The sequence below is a fragment of the Ailuropoda melanoleuca genome, chromosome 1 (assembly GCF_002007445.2).
Source record: "Ailuropoda melanoleuca isolate Jingjing chromosome 1, ASM200744v2, whole genome shotgun sequence".
Taxonomy (NCBI): Eukaryota; Metazoa; Chordata; class Mammalia; order Carnivora; family Ursidae; genus Ailuropoda; species Ailuropoda melanoleuca.
Window position 1 is genome coordinate 112,586,568 of NC_048218.1, and position 20,017 is coordinate 112,606,584.

The following is a 20,017-nucleotide window of genomic DNA, read 5'->3' on the forward strand; positions in this document are numbered from 1 at the left end:
GCTATGCTGCAAGCTTCCAGGGGAGGGGCCCACATCACAAGGAACAAAAGATGGCCCCAGCCAACTGCCAACCAGAAACTCAAGCCCCCAGGCTCACAACTGACAAGGAGCTGTCAACAGTCAACACCACCGTGAGCTCAGAAGTGAACCTGAGAGAAAACCACAGCCATGATCAACAGGTTGCTTGCAGTCTTGTGAGAGATAAATAAGCAAAGGATCCAATTAAGTCATACTTGGACACCTGACACCCAGAAGCTAGGCAACAATAAATGTATGTTGTGTTAAGGCACCAAGTCTTTGATACTTTGGTATCTAGCAGTAGATAACAAACACAGTCGCCATATAAACCAAATCCACCCAGTGATAAAAGGTTATAATGGACATCTCACTCTAATGGCCTTCATGCCCAGGACAGAATCAGCCATGTCAAACGCACTTGAAGTGAAGACAAAAAGTTTATGACGATCTTAGCAAAGTCAGTTAAAAAATAAGGACAATTTTTTTTTCAAAGTAGGGATGGTGAGTTCCACTTCCAGAATGGCAACATGAAGATATCTTGCCAGACAAAACCCTTAGTGAAATTTGTGAAAAAGTGTTAAAAAAAAAGTACAGCCATGTAATGTGTCTAGAAATTGTTCTAAGGACATACAATAATTGAAGAAACAATTATTCAAGAAAATCTACTATTACTTAGTAACAACACTGAGTTTTGCATTGGAAACATGACCTTTCCATCCTTTTCCCTTGAGTTCAGTGTAAAAGAAGCCCCACTCCAGATGGTGCAGACTAGAACTGCTGTCTCCCATTCCCCCAGCCACAAGTCAAGGCTATAATATCTTCCTAGGAGGGGTGGGACATCAGTGTTTATCGTTCTGTCCCCTAGCTACTTGTTGCACAAGCTACATTCTGGACAACCACAGCTGAGGTATCACGGATTCCTTTTTCCATCCAACTCCCACTTCTGGGCTGAGACTCTCTACACCTGGCCAGAGCATGGAGAACACTGGGGCTCCAGTTACCCTCACCTTGACTCATTCTTAAGGCAGAGGTTGCCAGCCAGGAGATGCGGTCCACAAAGGCCAGTAGTCATGGGAAGGGACAGGGAGAGAAAGCCCTGGTCAAACCACTGTCATCCCAGAGTGACGGTGCATGAGCCTAAGGGCGAGCCCTCTGAGAAATAACCTCAGAGGCTTCCTGCTCTGGGAGATATAAATTTCATGAAAATAATTCAGCTAGTCAATAAACAAACAAACAACTAATGACAACCAACTCAGGAGGTACTAGTGACATCCAGGGTTGCTACGATATATTATCTAAAATGTTCAGTTGGCACCAATAAATTATGCAAAATGCAAAGAAACAGGAACATATACACAGGAGGTAACACCCAACACAAAAGTTCCCGTAAGAGCGAACAGAAGTTGTATTTACAATGATGTATGAGAAGGCATCTGCTCCAACACTCTTTCATTAAAAAAAACAAAACCACAGAAATAACAAAATCAAAACAAAACTAAAACAAAAATTAATATAGAAAAAATAGAAGGGAACTTCCTGAACCTGTTAAGAGACATATATAAAAATACCCACAGGTAACATCATACTCAACCGTGAATGGCTGGCTGCTAACACTAGGACTATAAGAACAGAAACAAGACAGGCTGTCCTCTCTCACCACTTGTATTCAAAATTTTTTGGAGGTCTTAGCAAAGGCAACTGTGGTAGAAAAAGAAATAACAGGCATCCAGATTGGAATGGAAGAAGTAAAACCATCTTCACTCACAGGTCACGTGATCATGTATCTAGAAATTTCTAAGGAATCCACCAAAGAACTATTAGAACTAATGAATTCAATAGTCTGCCTGCAGGATCGATATGCAAAATTGTATTTCTTTACTCACAATGAGCAATCCATAAGTGAAATTAAGAAAATAATTCAATTTATAATATTATCTAAAAGAATAAAATACTCAGGAATAAATTGAACAAAAAATATGAAAAACATAATCTAAAACCCACAAAACATTGTTAAAAGAAATTAAAGAAGGTCTCAAGAAATGGGAAAAACATCCCATGTTCATGATTCAGAAGATTTAACATTCTTAAGGCATCAATATTTCCCAAATCTGATCTAAAGACATAACACAATTTCTATGATGATTCCAGCAGAATTCAGTATAGAACTTAACAAGCTGGTTCTAAAATTTAATTGCAAAGGGCTAATAATATCCAAAACAATCTTGGAAAAGAAGACTAGAGTATGAGAACTTTGTGATTTCAAAACATAGTGCATGTTATAATAATCATAACACTGTGAAACTGGCATCAGGATAGAGATATAGACCAATGATATAGAACAGGGATTTCAGAAATAAACACATATATCTATGGCCAATTGATTTTCAACAGGGATTCCAAGACCATCCAATGAGGAAAGATGTAGTTTCAACATATGGTCCTGAGACAACTGGGTAGCCATACACAAGAGAATGAAGTTCTGCCTCCCACTACATACAAACATTAACCCCAAATGGATTATAGATCTAAATGTAAGAAGTAAGACTATAAAATCCTTAGAAGGAAGCATAGGGGACAAATCTTTGTGAGCTTGGTCTACCAATGATTTCTTAGATATGACACCAGAAGCACAAGCATCCAAAGAGAAAAGGTAAATTGTACTTAGTCAAAATGAAAAATCTTTGTTCTTGAAAGGACATTATCAAGAAGGTTATAAGACAATGCACAGAATTGAAATATTTGAAAATCATACACCTGAGAAGGGACTTGCATCTAGAATTCATAAATTATTCTTGAAATTCAATAATATAAAGCCAAATAACCCAACTCAAAAATGTGCAAAAGATCTGAATAGATGCAGAGAAAGCATTTGACAAGGTACAACATCTAACCATGATAAAAACCCTCAACAAAGTAGGTTTAAAGGGAGCATACCTCAAAATAATAAAAGCCATATATGGAAAACAACAGCTAACATCATCCTTAAAGGAGAAAGATGGAGAATTTTCCCCTTAATGTCAGGAACAACACAAGGATGTCCACTCTCACCACTTTTATTCAACATAGTACTGGAAGTCCTAGCTCCAGCAATCAATCAAAAAGAAGGAATAAAAAAAGAAAATAAAAGAAAAGAGAAAGAAAAGAAAAGAAACGAGCATCTAAATCAGTAAGGAAGAAGTAAAATTGTCACTATTTGCAGATGACATGACACTATGTATAGAAAATCCAAAAGAGTCCAGCAAAAAACTGCTAGAACTGATAAACAAATTCAGTAAAGTTGCAGGATACAAAATCAATGTACAGGAATCTGTTACATATCTATACAGCAACAATGAAGCAGCAAAAAGAGAAATTAAGAAAAGAATCTCATTTAAAATTCTACCAAAAATAGTAAGATACCCAAGAATAAAACTAACTAAAGAGGAAAAAGATCTGTACTCTGACAACTATAAAACACTGATGAAAGAAATTAAAGACAATTCCAAGAAATGGAAAGATATTCCATGCCCATGGGTTGGAAGAAAAAACATTGTTAAAATATCTATACCACCCAAAGCAATGTATAGATTTAAGGCAATCTCTATCAAAATACCATCAGCATTTTTCGCAGAACTAGAACAAACAATCCCAAACTTTGTATGAAACCACAAAAGACCCCAAATAGCCAAAGTAACCTTGAAAAAGGAAACGAAAGTTGGAGGCAACACAATTCTGGACTTCAAGTTATTTTACAAAGCTGTAGTGATCAAGACATATAATATTGGCACACACACATGCACACAAAAAACAGATAGATCAATGGAGCTGAACAGAAAAACCAGCAATGGAGCCACAATTATATGTTCAATTAATCTTTGACAAAGCAGGAAAGAATATCCAATGGAAAAAAGATAGTCTCTTCAACAAATGTTGGGAAAACTGGACAGCTACATTCAGAAGAATGAAACACAAAAATAAACTCAAAATGGATTAAGGACCTAAATGTGAGACCTGAAAACATAAAAATCCTAGAAGAGAACACAGCAATAATTCCTCTGACATCAGCCATAGCAACATTTTTCTAGATATGTCTCCTGAGGCAAGGGAAATAAAAGCAAAAATAAACTATTGGGGCTACATCAAAATAAAAAGCTTCTGCACAGTGAAGGAAACAATCAACAAAACTAAAAGGCAACCCACAGAATGGAGAAGATTTTTGCAAGTGACATATCTGATAAAGGGTTAGTATCCAAAATATATAAAGAACTTGTAAAACTCAACACCCAAAAAACAAAATAACCCAATTTAAAACAGGTCAGAAGACATGAACAGACATTTCTCTAAAGAAGACATCCAGGAGCACCTGGGTGGCTCAGTTGGTTAAGCATCTGCTTTCGGATCAGGTCATGATCCCAGGGTTCTGGGATGTAGCCCCACGTCGGGCTTTCTGCTCAGTGGAGAGTTTGGTTCTCCCTCTTCTTCTCCCCCCATAGACACATGAAAATATTTTCAATATCACCCATCATCAGGGAAATGCAAATCAAAACCACAATGAGATACCACCTCACACCAGTTAGAATGGCTAAAATTAACAACACAGGAAACAACAGATGTCCACAAAGATGTGGAGAAAAGGGTACTCTCTTGCACTGTTGGTGGGAATGCAAGTGGTGCAGCCACTCTGGAAAACAGTATGGAAGTTCCTCAAAAGTTACAAATAGAACTACCTTATAATCCAACAATCACACTACTAGGTATTTACCCAAGGAATACAAGAACACTAATAGAAAGGAATTCATGCATCTCTATGTTTATAGCAGCATTATCTACAATAGACAAGATATGGAAGTCACCCAAGTGTCCGTTGACAGTGAATGGACAAAGAATATGTGGTGTATATATACAATGGAACATTACTCAGCCATCAAAATGAATGAAATCTTGCCATTTGCAATGATGTGGTTGGAGATGGAGAGTATTATGCTAAGTGAAATAAGTCAGTCAGAGACTAATGGCATATGATTTCACTCATGTGTGGAATTTAGGAAACAAAACAAATGAGCAAAGGGAAAGAAATATGAGACAGAGAGAGGCAAACCAAGAAACAGACTCTTACCTCTAGAGAGCACACTGATGGTCACCAGAGGGGAGGTGGGTTGGGATGGGGGAGGTCTGTAATGGGCATGAAGGAGGGCATCTGTTGTGGGGAGCGCCAGGTGATGTACGGACATGTTAAATTGTACATCTGAAACTAAGATAACACTGTACGTTAATTATACTGGATTTAACATAAAAAGAGAAAGGAGGGAAGGAAGGAAAGGAGGAAGGGAGGGAGGAAGGAGCAAAGAAAGAAACAAAGAAAAAATAAAATACAATACAATAGTGTCCATATCTTGGGGAAAAAACCTTATATTTGAAAATTGGGGGATTTTTTGTTTTTGTTTTAATCTAAATGGACGGTACACACAAAAGTAAGGGAACTAGGAAGTATCCATGGCTGTTTGTCTAGGACTAGGTGTTGTCATAATCATTACACTATTTAATACTTAAAATAATTTCATGAAGTAAGAAGTGACAATTCTCTACTACAGCCAGAAACTGGGCATTGTGGGAAGGAGGAAGAGTCACCATGAAATTGGTCAGAGATACCTCATCTCAAATGTTTATATATATAATGAATATATTTATATTCATTTCACTTTTCAAAGCATTTTCAATTTTATAACACTCCAACTTTAAAAACAAGAGGTGGGATTTTTTTTTTTAAGATTTTATGTATTTATTTATTTATTTATTTGAGAGACAGCACGGGCAGGGGAGAAGGGCAGAGGGAGAGGGAGAAGCAGATTCTCCACTGAACAGGGAGTCCAACATGGGGTTCGATCCCAGGACCCTTAGATCACGACCTGAGCCAAAGGCAGATACTTCACCAACTGAGCCACCCAGGCACCCCAAAAACAAGAGGTTTAAAAACTAGATAGATGGAAAGAGGATGATGATAGACATATGATAGATGATAGATAGATGATGAGATAGATAGATGATAGATGGATAGATACATAGATAGATACATAGATAGATACATAGATACATAGATAAAGATAGACTGATGATACTGAATTGTGTGCCCCCAAAACTAACAAGTTGAAGTCCTAACCCCCAGCACCTCAAAATGTGTCTGTGTACAGAGACAGGGTCTTCAAAGAGATGGTGAGTTGAAATGAGGCCAACAGGTAGCCCTCACCCAGTCTGACTCTTGTCCTCATAAGGAGAGGTTTGGACACTCTCTGGGACACCAAGGAACAGAAGAATGACCACGTGAGGACACAGCAGAAAGGCAGCCATCTGCAAGCCAAGGAGAGAGTCCTCATGAGAAATGAAATCTGCAGCCAACTTGATCTTGGACTGCTGGCTTTCTGAACTGTGAGACAACCCGTTCCTATTATTTAAGCCAAACGATCTGTGGTATTTCTCGTGGTAGCAGCCATGGCGTGCTGATAGAGTGCCTGAGAGGGAGTGCGAGAGAAAAACATTTTCATTTTTCTGGACTCTAATTTTGCAGTTCCAATTATATTTTGAAAAACAATATAAGGTAGGCACTCGGGGAGGAGAATATTTTTAGAAGTCATTTTCTCATTCCATTCCTAACTGCACAAATAATCCTTATTGATACATCGCCGAGGTAATCTTTGTCAGTGGCTGATTGTCTGGAAATATCTAGCTGAGACCCATGTTTTCGCTGGTGCAGGGTGATCCTGGGTGGGATTTCATCTTCTGAAAATGATTCCCTTCCAGTGATACAGGAATAACAGATGTTATTGTTAATGAGATACCCTTGGGGCAGAAAGAGTTCCCCTTAGCTCGAAGCACCCGCCAAGGCTCCCATTTCCACAATCACAGGGCTTCGGTGACCGGTAATGGCTCAGCGTGCCTTCAGATTTTATGAACCTGCCCACCAGTAACACGATTTCTTCCTTGGCAATTCTAGTTCGATATATGCATTTAATGTGCATTATTATGAAACCTTTTTTCTTCCGTGAATTGTTTGCACCCTCCTTGATGACTGTTTTTTGTTCGTTGCCTTGAATTTAACCTCCTAATCCCATTACTGTTGACGGGAACTGCCAAGTTAAAACCCACAAAAGCAGATGAGTATGCCCTGCAGTCCTTGGACATGACTTTGATACATTTCATCCTATTGCCTTCAGTCACAGATGGATTTTCTATTGTTATAAACAGACATCACAAGTCGGGATCCCTTCAGCAGGAGGGGAATGAGGGGGCTAGTCCTTAGGGGGTTAATTTAGGAGAGAGCCCATCCAAAAAATCCAGGAAGGGCTTTCAAAGAATGATATGAGTGCGCCTGTCAAACGTCAGGCCTCCCGCCTCGGATTTGGGCAAGATCTCCTGCACCCGCATGAACTGTGGTCCTTCTCGGGTGCCTTCAAAGGAGCTGGTGCTTCAGTCCCTTCTGAGGTGAAGTGATCTGTGTACCCCTCCATTTCCCTGGGGAGGACGAGAGCCCCCAGGGGTCTTCACACTGCTTTCATTAGTTTTATACATTATTGGATCTTGAACTCAACGGAGACACGCAGGCCCCTCATGCAGGCAAGGAATTTGCGGACTTTCAGAACAATATTTTTGGGTCTTCTCATGACATTCAGAAAGCAGACTTGAGTAGGAAGGAGGAATCGGGGCCACTGCCTCTCATCCACACGCCCCTGCAAACCACACACGAAATGCAAGCCCAGGAGGAAAGGCAATCTCAGAAGGCTCTTTAGCCACGGGTCAATGTCACTGCCTCAGCCTGTTCCGTGGGGAGCTGCCCAGAAGCCCTGCCCACCCGCCTGCCCTCCTTGGCCGTGCGGGCTGTTCTGGAAAGCACCACTGGCTCTTGTCCTTCCTTCTCCTTAACTTTCTTCTCTTCACTTTCATTTTGTTGCACTGTGTCTCTTTAGGAGACGAGGTAAAGATGAGCCCAGGGAAACAGAAGAGGCAAAGCCCTAAATAAAGCATCTCTGGACCAAGAGACCAGAATCCACCATGCACAGCACTTTACAGTGGGCTGAGACTGCTTCGTCATATTGGACCCAGAGAAAGGGATTATTTTCCTATTTGGAAGCTCAGAGAAGAGTTACCGCCACTCATTTCCCACCCCGATGTGAGACAATGCACCAGAGCAATGGGGTGATGCCCCGCAGTTGTACACCCCACAGTTGCACGTCCAGCCGCAAACATGAGGACAAACAGCTGAGATATTGTGGAAGAAAAACGGGGTCTTGGCAGCCACATTCCCTTTTTTCCTCCGGCGCTCTCTGGTGCATCAGTAACTGTTAATTAAGCTCCAAACACAAGCTGACTGTGAACTTTCCTCTAAATTTGAGAAAATAAGTTCACTCTGGGGACTTGAGTTTCAAAATCACCAATGATACATAGTACTTACGTGTGCCAGGCAGTATTCTGCTTTTCATGTATTAACTAATTTAATCTTTACTGTAATCTTTGAGGTGGGTGCCATATACACATATTTGACACAAAAGAAACAGAAGCACGGAGAGGTGAAGACATTGACCAGAGTCATCAGGGAGGGATCAGGGGATGTGGATTTCCAGGCACCCTAGCTTTAAGACCGCTACCCACAAACTGCCCACCTTCCCCACATTGAAGGGCTTCCCCAGGAGCACATACTGTCCCGTCCACCGTGGGGCCTTCTTAAGGACTTTCTAAGTTACCATAGCCCAAATCCTTGAAAGAAAGAGACAAATTGGGGGGGGGGAACATTAAACACAATGAAAAAAATTAAGTGAAAGAACATACACGTATTTGTGTCGGCCTCTGCCCTAGTTCCTAGCACAGAGCTCCTAAGTCTCTTGGATTGTCCTGGGTGACAGCAGTGTCTTTGATTCTAATGAGGTGACTCTTGGATGGCTCCTGGATGGGGGCTGGTGACCAGAGGGACCAAGCCATGATTAGAAGCTTGCCATTCTCTGCCCCATACCTCATCCTTCAGTGAGGAGAGAAGGGCTGGAAACGGAGTTAGGAACCAATCATGCCTGTGTGAGGAAGCTTCTGTAAACATCCCGAAAGGGAAGCTTCTAGATTACTGAACACATCTATGTGCACCCCAACTTCACAAGAAGCTCCTGCGCTTGGGAACTTTCCAGAACTTGCCCTACGTATCCCTTCCTCTGGCTACTCATCTGTGTCCTTTATTATCTCCTTCATAATAATCAGTAACCCTAAATAAGTGGTTCCCTGAGCTCTATGAACCATTCTAAGAAACGATTGAACCCAGCAGAGGGTCATGGGAGCCTCAATTTATAGCCAACCTGGGACTCATTGGTGTCTGCAGTGGGTGGGGGTGCAAGGGACTGAGACCCTAACCTGTAGGTGTCAGAAGTCTTATGAGAACAGTAATCATGGAGAGAAAAGAAGACAAACATAGGACCAGTGTGGTTTTCCTGCACAAACTATGAGATGGAAAGCCTTGTGTGTTAGGCACTGATTACGTGCTCAACTTGGCATAAGGGACACATTTATATATTTCCTAAGTATATAAATATATATGAATGTATTTACTATCTGATATGATATATATCACATTATGTGATACCCTGAGATCATGACCTGAGCTGAAACCAAGAGCCAGACGCTCAATCAACTATACCACCCAGGTGCCCCTTATTTGATACCCTTTAATATGAAATATTTTAACTTCCAGGAATAGGAAAAAATACTTGTTTACACCAACCAGATTTTTTTAATACTTGCATTTTACCATATTTTCTTTGGATCTTTCCTTTTTCCCCTGTTCCTTTCTTCTTCCTCTCCTTCATAAATTCTTTCTTTACCCATTTTTTTTCTGTTGAAAAATTCAAATATTACATATACAGCTGAGTCCCATTACTCAACTTATTCACAGTCCCTAGAGTTTCCTGAAGGTGGTGGATTTATTTTCCATACATTCAATACTTGTACTGAATGTTTCTGTGACTTTAATAACATAGAATATTATGTGACCGTGACATTATACATTTTCTCAGGATTGAATTAGCAGATAAATATATATTTAATGTATGTGCATGAAGCATGTGTATATATAATTATATATATTATATAACACACATCATATATATTATCACACACATGTAATTTTATATCCATTTCTTGTCCCCATTATACACAGTGGGTCATTTCAACCTCTCACTAGGCAGGCCCAGGGGGCACCCAGCTTCTCTGTGGGTCCCCCTTCCTCACAAGCTGTTCCCATGGGCCAGTGTGCCTGGTCCCTCCCTGACAACAGGGCTAGTTCTTGAGCTCTTTTTTTTTTTTAAGGATTTATTTATTGGGGAGCCTGGGTGGCGCAGTTATTAAGTGTCTGCCTTCGGCTCAGGGTGTGATCCCAGTGTTCTAGGATCAAGCCCCACATCAGGCTCCTCTGCTAGGAGCCTGCTTCTTCCTCTCCCACTCCCCCTGCTTGTGTTCCCTCTCTCGCTGGCTGTCTCTCTCTGTCAAATAAATAAAATCTTTAAAAAAAAAAGATTTTATATATTGATTTGCGCTAAAGAAAGAGAGCGAGTGAGTGGAGGGAGGAGCAAAGGAAAAGAGAGAGAGAATCTTAATCAGGTTCCATGCTCAGCGCAGAGCCTGACACGGGGCTCGATCCCATGACCCTGAGATCACAACCTGAGCCAAAACTAAGAGTCAGACACTCAACTGACTGTGCTACCCAGGGGCCTAGCTCTTGAGCTCTTGCCTCTGGTTCTAAACCTCCTCTTCTCTGCATCTCATTACTTTCTTTCTCTTGAGCCCAGCTCTGGATGTGGGTTTTGTTTCCGTTGTCCTGTTAATCCAGCCTTTATATGCGTGTTGAACAGGAGAGATCTTGAAGTAGCTCAATGACCTCTGCTACTAGAGACAAAGTCACATCTCCATTTTTTGGGTGGAAAAACTGAGCCTCACAGTTATTTGCTACCTTCTCCGAGGGCACTGGGACAAGCTGCAGGAGGGATTAGCCCTGGAGCTCAGCCCCACCTCCAAAGTCTTCATTCTGTCTTCTCTCCCCGTACCTGCTACAGACGGCCTCCTCACTGGGGAGGTTCAGCACTGATGGTTTACCCCCAGCCCCTCATTTTTTCCAAAGTGATACAAATGGGAATATTAATTTCAGCTTCTGCAGGATGATTGCAGAAAATGTAAATGGATGCATGCCAGATAATTATTTTCATTTTCATTCCCGTCTGGGGTTTAATGGGGTGGCGGTGCTCCTCTCATGGAGACTCATCCACTAAGAGACAAAGGCTTGGGATCCAAGTCCAGGGCTGTTTCTTCCAGATCACCCCCACCTTATCCTGGGGGTTCCACGTCGCAGGGTCCTTTCTTTGGATGCTACCTCTGTTTTCCTGTTCCTCCCTGGTCAGCGCTGTGCACACTGCCCACGTGGTCACATCTTTCCAAACTGGAGGTGTGACTTCCATGCATGTGTTCACAACATCCTGGCTTAGCCTTGGGGGTCTTGACTCTGATCTCAGCTCTTCCTTTTTTTTTTTCTTAAAGATTTAATTCATTTGAGGGGCAGGAATAGGAGCAGAGGGAGAAGAAGCAGACTCTTCTCTGAGCAGGGACCCTGATGAGGAACTCAATCCCAGGACCCTGAGATCACGACCTCAGCCGAAGGCAGACGCTTCACCGACTGAGCCACCCAGGCAGCCCTGATTTCAGTTCTATCTTTAAGGCCCACAAAAATGTAACTCACTTCTGTTTCTGAATCTTCGCTGTCGGAGAAACTGAAGAAAATCCCCAGGGACGGGCTGGTCAGGAGAGTCAGACTCATTAATTTGATTTTGTTAGTCCAGGCCACTGCCTGTCTTTGAAAAATGCGAAAGCACATGGAAGGGAAGAAAAGAATACATTCAGATTAAGCTTACTTTTAGTAATTTTCTGTAAATTATCAGATACCGTGCTAATTAGAAAACCCACCACCCGTATTTTTTTTTTTGAGAGAAAGCACATTACGTGATACCTGAGACCTTCTTTCCAGCTGTAGAACAATGAGTGTCCAGCGAACTCATTCATCCATCGAAATATGCATCCCCCATCCGCCCCTCAGGTGTCCACTGTGTGTCAGACATCGTGTCTTTGGTGCCCTCTGGTGTTAGGGGGTCTCTCTGGCATATTCAGGGTACACACCTGCTCAGGGAGCCATTCCAGAAGTTGGCAGGTTTGCTCGTTTGCTTGGGCTGCTGTAACAAGAGCCACACACCGGGCGGGTTCTTCACAACAGAGACGTGTTTCTCTCAGTTCCAGAGGCTGGACGTCCAAGATCAAGCGGCCAGCTGGGTTAGTGTCCTCGCCTGGTCTTTTCTCCATGCGCCCTCTGCTGTCTCTTCCTCTTCTTCTAAGGACGCCGGTCTCCATTGGATGAGCCCCCCCCCCCCACACACGCACCTTGTGGCCCCATTTAATCTTAAGTACTCCCCTCAAAGACCCATCTCCAAACACAGTCACATTGGGTGTATGGCTTCAACATCAACTTTTTGAAGGGACACAATTCAGTTCCTAGTGAAGGGTTTCTGTTTTCATTTTGTGTTGCCTAGTTTGCCCCTCAACACAAGTTCAAGGAGGATTCAGTTTGTCGTATTATGGAGCTCCTTGACCTCCACAGGCCCCACTGTGTTTGCTGTCAGGGGGCAAACCCACCATCGAGCACCTCTGCTCCTCAAATTAGCTACTGTGGGAGCCTACAGCTTCCTTGAGCTCGGCAATAAAAGTGAAATTTATTTTCCAGGAGGAAAAGTGTCATTGGTCCTGAGCATGAGACCAGGCTGGAGTTGGGGGTGGGGGTCCTTACAGACGACAGCCACGCGGACTGAATGTTCCCAGCCTACACACAATCAAGCCAAGAGAAGTGCACACAGACATCCACGGTGGAGACAGGGGTCACGACCAGCCCCAGTGGTCCAGCATGATCTGGAACCTGGAGCGATGGCTGCCCCAGGCTTCAGAGGGAGGAGGAGGGGCAGCTGCTGAGGGAGAGCGAGTCAGTATAACAGACTCAGGACCCAAACATAGTTACCGTCAACCCTTCTGTGCCTTTGGGTGGAGAACTTGTTAAACGGTTTGTGGACAGAGCCCTCAGTCTCCCTAACTGAAGACATGAAGAGCAGCGGCCTGCAAAGTAATGTTCCGAAGTCACATCGTAACTGGGTCCCTCCCTCGTGCGGGTGCGGTGGAAGTGCAAGGACAAGGTCTGTGTCTCCAGCAGAGCCCGAAACAAGGGCGGCAGGGAACCAGGCAGAGGACATCTGTTCTGACGATCTTTGTCCAGCGATCCAAGGGCAGGGTTAGGAGAATTTTGGAAGACCTCAGACACAGTGGCCAAAATCAATACGCCCCCAGCAAATTGCAAGAGTGAGTCGTGGCTGTGCGGGTCAGACGGCGGGAGGTGAACCCGCAGGCTCGCCACTCTCTGAAGAGCAGCCGCAGGGACAGAGGGGACTTAAGTGCTCTCAACTGTCCCTGGGGAGGCCCTGGGGCATCCAGGCCGGCACCGAGGACAGGCATTAGGATGACATCTCCTGATCCTTCCAAATGCATGTGATTATTCCAAATCCCAGGATCGTCCTTACGGCTGATTTCTAATTGCAATATGTTTGCAGAAAATAATTCATTTGTGCACAGGTGCTTTCTTGTTCCCTCAACAGAATTAAAACACAAAAACTCAAACTCTTCAATGCTGAATTGCAGGCCTGTCAGAGCTCAGCAAGAGGAGAGAAACGGGAATGAATCCAGAGCAAAGAATGCCACTGGCAGCAGGCAGGAGACAGATGGAAGGGACTGGACAAGGGCAGGAAACCGAAGTCAGATGCACAGCTCAGGGAGAGAGAAGAGAAGTCAAGGAAGATGACCGAGGATTGGGGAGGCAGAAGGGCGGCTGGTGCAGAGAAGTGCATTCCAGGGGATACCAGCCTTCTCCTGAGGGACCAATAAAAGGGTCCCACAGATGAGGCTGATTCATGTCTTCCGGGTTCTCTAGCAAGCACTTCCTTGAGGCCAATGAGACTTCTCCAAGACTCACCAGCAGTCCGGGAGGGGTAGATGGACCCCTCACTCGCGAGTCTGCCCTTCCAAGGTTCTGAGCCCAATATGGGCTGCCGAGTCAGTGCTGCTTCCATTGGCAAGGGCTCCGGGTCCCTGCGCTGAGCCCCAGGCCAGTCCGCCCAGCAAAGAGATGCCCTCTACTGCTGGAGAGCTGTTTTCTAGCTGTGCTCCGTGCCTCCGGCAGTTAGTAGTCTGATACACTGGCATCTCCCCCAGGTGGCAGTCCAGGGCAGCACCTAGCATTCAAACAACCTCCACCCCCCTCCCTTGCCCACCTCCCAGGAGTCGAAGTTGACCAGTGCAAGTGTGTCACGCGGCCACGGCTCACCCTTGCAGAAGGGACATCCCACTTCTGTTTTAAGCATCCTCGGCTCTCCCCAGAGTGGGACAGATCTCCAAGAACAAAGCACTCAGCTCAGTCAAACAGAAGGAATGAGTACGAGTTCAAGTTCCACATTTCTGAGTGTGGCTGCTGGCCAGGTAAAGTCCTCTCTGACCCTCAGGGCAAGGAGAAGCCCATTAGTGATACAGGATCTGAGGGAGCTGCCTCCTGATATGTAATGAAAATGAACCTTATTATACTTCTTTTTGGCCAGTTTTCCCCAAAGTTGAATTTTAATGCCCCCTCTCAACACAAATTTTGACAGTGTCCCTGCTTGGTGTTTGAAAGTCTCTGGTTCTCTCACCAACAGAGTGGACTTTCCTTTATATCCAGTGGTATATATACATATCTCCTTGCGCATAGATGCCCACACACAGACCCCCACATGCAGACCTGCTTTGACAAGACTCTCCCTATGCAGACCACCTTGTGCACAGACCATCTCACACGCAGACCCCACATGCTGACTCCCTTATGAATAGACCCATACTCAGACCTCCTTATGCATAGAGCCCCCAGGCAGACCCGCTTACACGCAGAACCCCACATTCAGAAGCCCCAATGCAGACCTCCTTATGCATAGACCCTCCCATGCAGACCTGCTTATGCACAGACCCGCACATACACACCCCCTTATGCGCAGACCCCCACGTGCAGACCTCCTTACACACAGACCCCACATGAAGACTTCCTTATGCGCAGACCCCCACATGCAGACCTCCTTATGCATAGAGCCCCCATGCAGACCTCCTTTTATACAATGTCATTGAAATGAGCATGACCCCCCTGGAAAGTACCCCCTTTAGCTTAGCCTGTAGCCTGTACCCCACTTCATCCTAGCATCTAGGAAGATTGCTGGAGCCCCAGCATCTCAGATCACTAAAACGATTACAGAGTTTCATAAAACCTATAATTGAGCCTAGTGTTCTGTTGAAAACAGGAAAATGAACGCAATCAAGAAGAAGCAATATCTGGGAAGCAGGGAGTAGAGTTTTCACTTTTTGCAAGACCCACAGAGCCCCACAATCAACATATGCTTCACAGAAATGTGTTTGAGCTAAAATTTTCATAACATCACAGGATCTTGTATTAATTTGTTTTTGACAGAAATAGACATGAACATGTTTTAAAATCAAACAGATCTGTCTTCAAATCCTTCTTCCTCCCCATCCTAGTTTTTGGCTCTTATGCCCTGTTGCCTCAACTAAAACAAGAAAATTATGATAACTATTTCACAGAAGGCTGTGCCCCAAAATTGAGCTCACATACATGAAATTACCTCCAATGGTTCCAGAGGCCACAACTAGTTAACCAAAATCCCCTTCTTTCCTTCTTCAGGACACAAAGGATTAAGAACAGTCAAGTTTACCCTCTTTCCTCAAACAGGATGTTTTTTTACTGTACGGTCATTTTTTTCTTTATTTTCTTAAAAGATTTTATTTATTCATTCATTCATTCATTCAATCATTTATTTGAGAGCGAGAAAGAAAGCAGAGAGAGGAGCAGAGGGAGGGGGACAAGCAGACTCCGTGCTGAGCATGGAGCCTGACGTGAGACTCGATCCCATGACCCAAAAATGAGCCAAAATCAAGAGTCAGACGCTTAACCAACTAGCCACCCAGGTGCCCTGATGGTCTCTTATTTTAGCACCAGATCTTCCACAATTAAAGAAAATCAGACCAGCTATTTTCTCTTCTAAGGAAAATCAGTATAGTCAGCTTTCCAAGTCCACATATGGAAATTGTACCATGGCACAGAAATTCAATGGTCTAAAGGAATGACTTGTTCCAGATCCCAGCTTATGAGAGAAGATACAGGTAGAATGAAACAGACAGGGGAGAGAATCCAAGCAGAAGTACTTTGAGATATAAAAGGACCCTAAAGAAACGTTACTGGCATCAGGAGGTACGTCACAAAGGAAACCACATTTTTTTCTGTTGTTTTTTCCCACTGCAGCATGACTGTACACAGAAACTTCTCAGAGAACCTGCCGGCTTCCACGTCACAGGGATGGCATTCTCCGGCTGCCCTTTCCAGTTCAACTTGAGTGCAGACAAGCTCCAAGAAGAAGCAGAAGGAAGCATTAGAAGAGGTGTGTGTAAGTATCTGGAAGGGTTTCCTGACCTGCTACTCATTTCAGGTGACACAGGTCCCCCAGTGCAGACAGGAGAATCCGCCAAAGCAGGCATACATTCAGATTTTCTGCTCCAGGACCCAGACCTCTACGTCCTGCCAAGTCCACGCGGTGGTGTGTGCAAATTTTGACCATGTTTTTGAGCTTCTGCCAACCATCATGCCCGGTGCCTCATGTGCGTGAGCTTATTTAACCCTCAAGACAGCCCTGTGTGTTGGAAGTGGATCCCCATGTTATAGGGGAGAGCTAAAGCTCAGAAAATTCAAGTCACGTGGATTGAACTTGGGATTTCTGACTTAGAAACCCATGCATTTTCCCCCACTTCAATCTCCCATCAATTCCAGGGCTCAAGGCTTTCTATCTCCCTCCTTGGCTGACTGTGGTCCTCGATTTCTCTCTGGGAGCCATGTTGCTTTGGGACCATGGCCCCACCTCCTATCCCCTCCCCTCCCCTCCCCAGCCCTGCCCTGTGCGCCTGGTCTCTGTGCATGTACCTCCCGTCTCTCCCTACACTGCCAGCTTCTAGACGCCAGCCTCCAGTGCGCTGTTCGCAACTCACAAATGGAGCCCACGTCACGTGATCAACAGCATCCTCAGCTGTGTCCCAGCTGCACACACAGCAGCAGCTGCTGGCAGCTCCTTCATCCCATGAGCCGAAACACCGGCAGCGGATACAAGGCCAGCCGGCAGTTAGGCCTATCCAGTTGGAGAGAGTGGCCAGTTCGTGGGTCCTGAGCATGCTGTCCTCTGGTGTTCTGGAGGAGGCCGGGAGCCCGCTAGAAGCAGCTGGAGGAACAGGGCACGGAATGGTCTTCGGACCATCATCCATGAACATGGATCTGTGACACAGGACATACAGGGCAGGGAGATGGAGACGGTGCTCCCTGACAAGAATCTGGGGAAAAGCAATCCCACATTGCCACGGAAGGCTATCCCCACATGTTGACAAAGGCAAGAACAGTATTTCAATCTTTTCTTCAGGGGGCACCTGGGGGGCTCAGTCAGTTGAGCATCTGCCTTCAGCTCAGTTCATGATCCCAGGGTCCTGGGATTGAGCCCTGCGTGGGGTTCCCTGCTCAGCGGGGAGTCTGCTTCGCCCTCTGCCCCTCCCCCTCTTCACATGCTCTCTGTCTCTCTTTCTCTCTTTCTCTCTCAAATAAATAAATAAAAATTCTTCAAATAAAATAAATCCTGCCTTCACCAATGTTTGAAGGTAGGTGGCTTTGGGAAAGCTATGACGCTGGGAGAGAAGTTCCATGCCTTTGTTCTCATCGACAACGTGCAAGTCGTAATATTTACCTTGCGGACCTATTCTGAAGCCTAAATAAGATAATGTAAGCGGACATACATAGCTAATGATGGACACACACCAAGCCCCCAGCACATAGATGTTTGCTGACTCTTTATCCGAATCACAACCCTTCCGTCTTACCGCCCTGCACTGGCACACCCGAACCTCAGGGTCTCTTCAACTCACTGGTTTTAATGGCAGAGTTTAATTGGCCAACACGGGGTGATACATTACATAGACAGAGGACATTTCCATTGGAAATTTTCATAATAAATCATCTCTGTCAACCTGACATTTACAGGTACAAGTGCAAACTGCTCCTTTTTCCTTTTTTTTTTTTTTTCTTTGAGAACCTTACTTAATCAAAGCTATAATTAAGGAAGTTGTGGACAGGAGATCAATTGAGAGGAGCAACTGGAATTATTAATAAGGTCCTGTCAGCCAAACATCTTTGGCAACCTGTCAGCATCTGCATCCCACACACAAGTGAGTGTAGAGTCTAAGAAGTGGGCACACATGAGTGACAGTAAGGTGGGACTCTGTTCTCAGACGTTCCCAAATGTTAGCCGTGAATTTTGACAAACGGGTGATACATGCGTCCACTGTTACAGTACCATACAGAATAGGTTCACTGCCCTACAAACACTTTGTGGCCTGCCCGGTTAGCTCTCCCCACCCCCCAACCCCTGGCAACCACGGATCTTCTTATTGTCTCTGTAGTTTTGCATTTTCTAGACTGTTATATGGTTGGAATCATACAGGATGTAACTTTCCAGAGTAGCTTCTCTCACTTAGTAACATGCATGTTCGGTTCCTCCATGGCTTTTTCATGACTCGATAGCTCCTTTCGTTTTAGCACCAAATAATATTCCCTTGTCCGGATGGACCACAGTTTATTAACCTTTCACCTTCTAAAGGACATCATGGTTGTTTCCAAGTTCTATCACTTACGAATAAAGCAGCTGTAAACATCCGCGTGCCGTTTTTTGGTGTGGGCTATCCATTCATAGGTTTTCAGTTCATTTGGGTAAATACCAAGGAGCAAGATGGCTGGATTCTATAGTAAAGGTATGTTTGGTCATGCAAGAACCCACCAACAGTCCACCACTTTGCATGCCCAGCAGCAATGAATGAGAGTTCTTACTGCTCCACATCCTTGGTGCTCAGTGTTCTGGATTTGGGCCATCCTAATAGGTGTGTGATGGTATCTCACTGTTGTTTTAATTTGCGTTTCCCAGGTGATCTATGATGTGAAGCATCTATTCATACGCTTATTTGTTATCTTCTTTGGTGGGATGTCTGTTCAGATCTTTTGGCCCCCTTTTTTTGTATTTGGGATTTCTTTTATTATTTTATTGTTATGTTCAGTTAGCCAACATAGGGTGGATCATTCATTTTTGATCTAGTGTTCAACGATTCATTAGTTGTGTATAACACCCAGTGCTCATCACAACATGTGCCCTCTTTAATACCCATCACTGGCTTCCCCGTCCCCCCACCCCTCTCCCTTCTGAAACCCTCAGTTTGTTTCCCAGAGTCCAGAGTCTCTCATGGTTCATATTCCTCACTGATTTCTTCCCCTTCAGTTTTTCTTCCCTTTCCCTGTTGTCCTCCATGCTATTCCTTATGTTCCACATATGAGTGAAACCATATGATAATTATCTTTCTCGACTTATTTCATCCATGTTGATGTAAATGGTGGGTATTCATCATTTCTGATGGCTGAGTAATATTCCATTGTATATTTGAACATCTTCTTTATCCATTCATCTGTGGAAGGGCATCTCTGCTCCTTCTACAGTCTGGCTATTGTGGATATTACTGCTATGAACATTGGGGTGCATGTAGCCCTTCTTCTCACTACATCTGTATCTTTTGGGTAAATACCTCATAGTGCAATTGCTGGGTCACAGGATAGCTCTATTTTTAATGTCTTGAGGAACCTCCATACTGTTCTCCAGATTGGCTGTACCAACTTGCATTCCCACTGTGAGTGTAAGTCCTTCCTCTCCACATCCTCGTCAACATTTGTTGTTTCCTGCCTTGTTAATTTCTGCCATTCTAACTGGTATAAGGTGGTATCTCATTGTGGTTTTAATTTGTATTTTCCCGA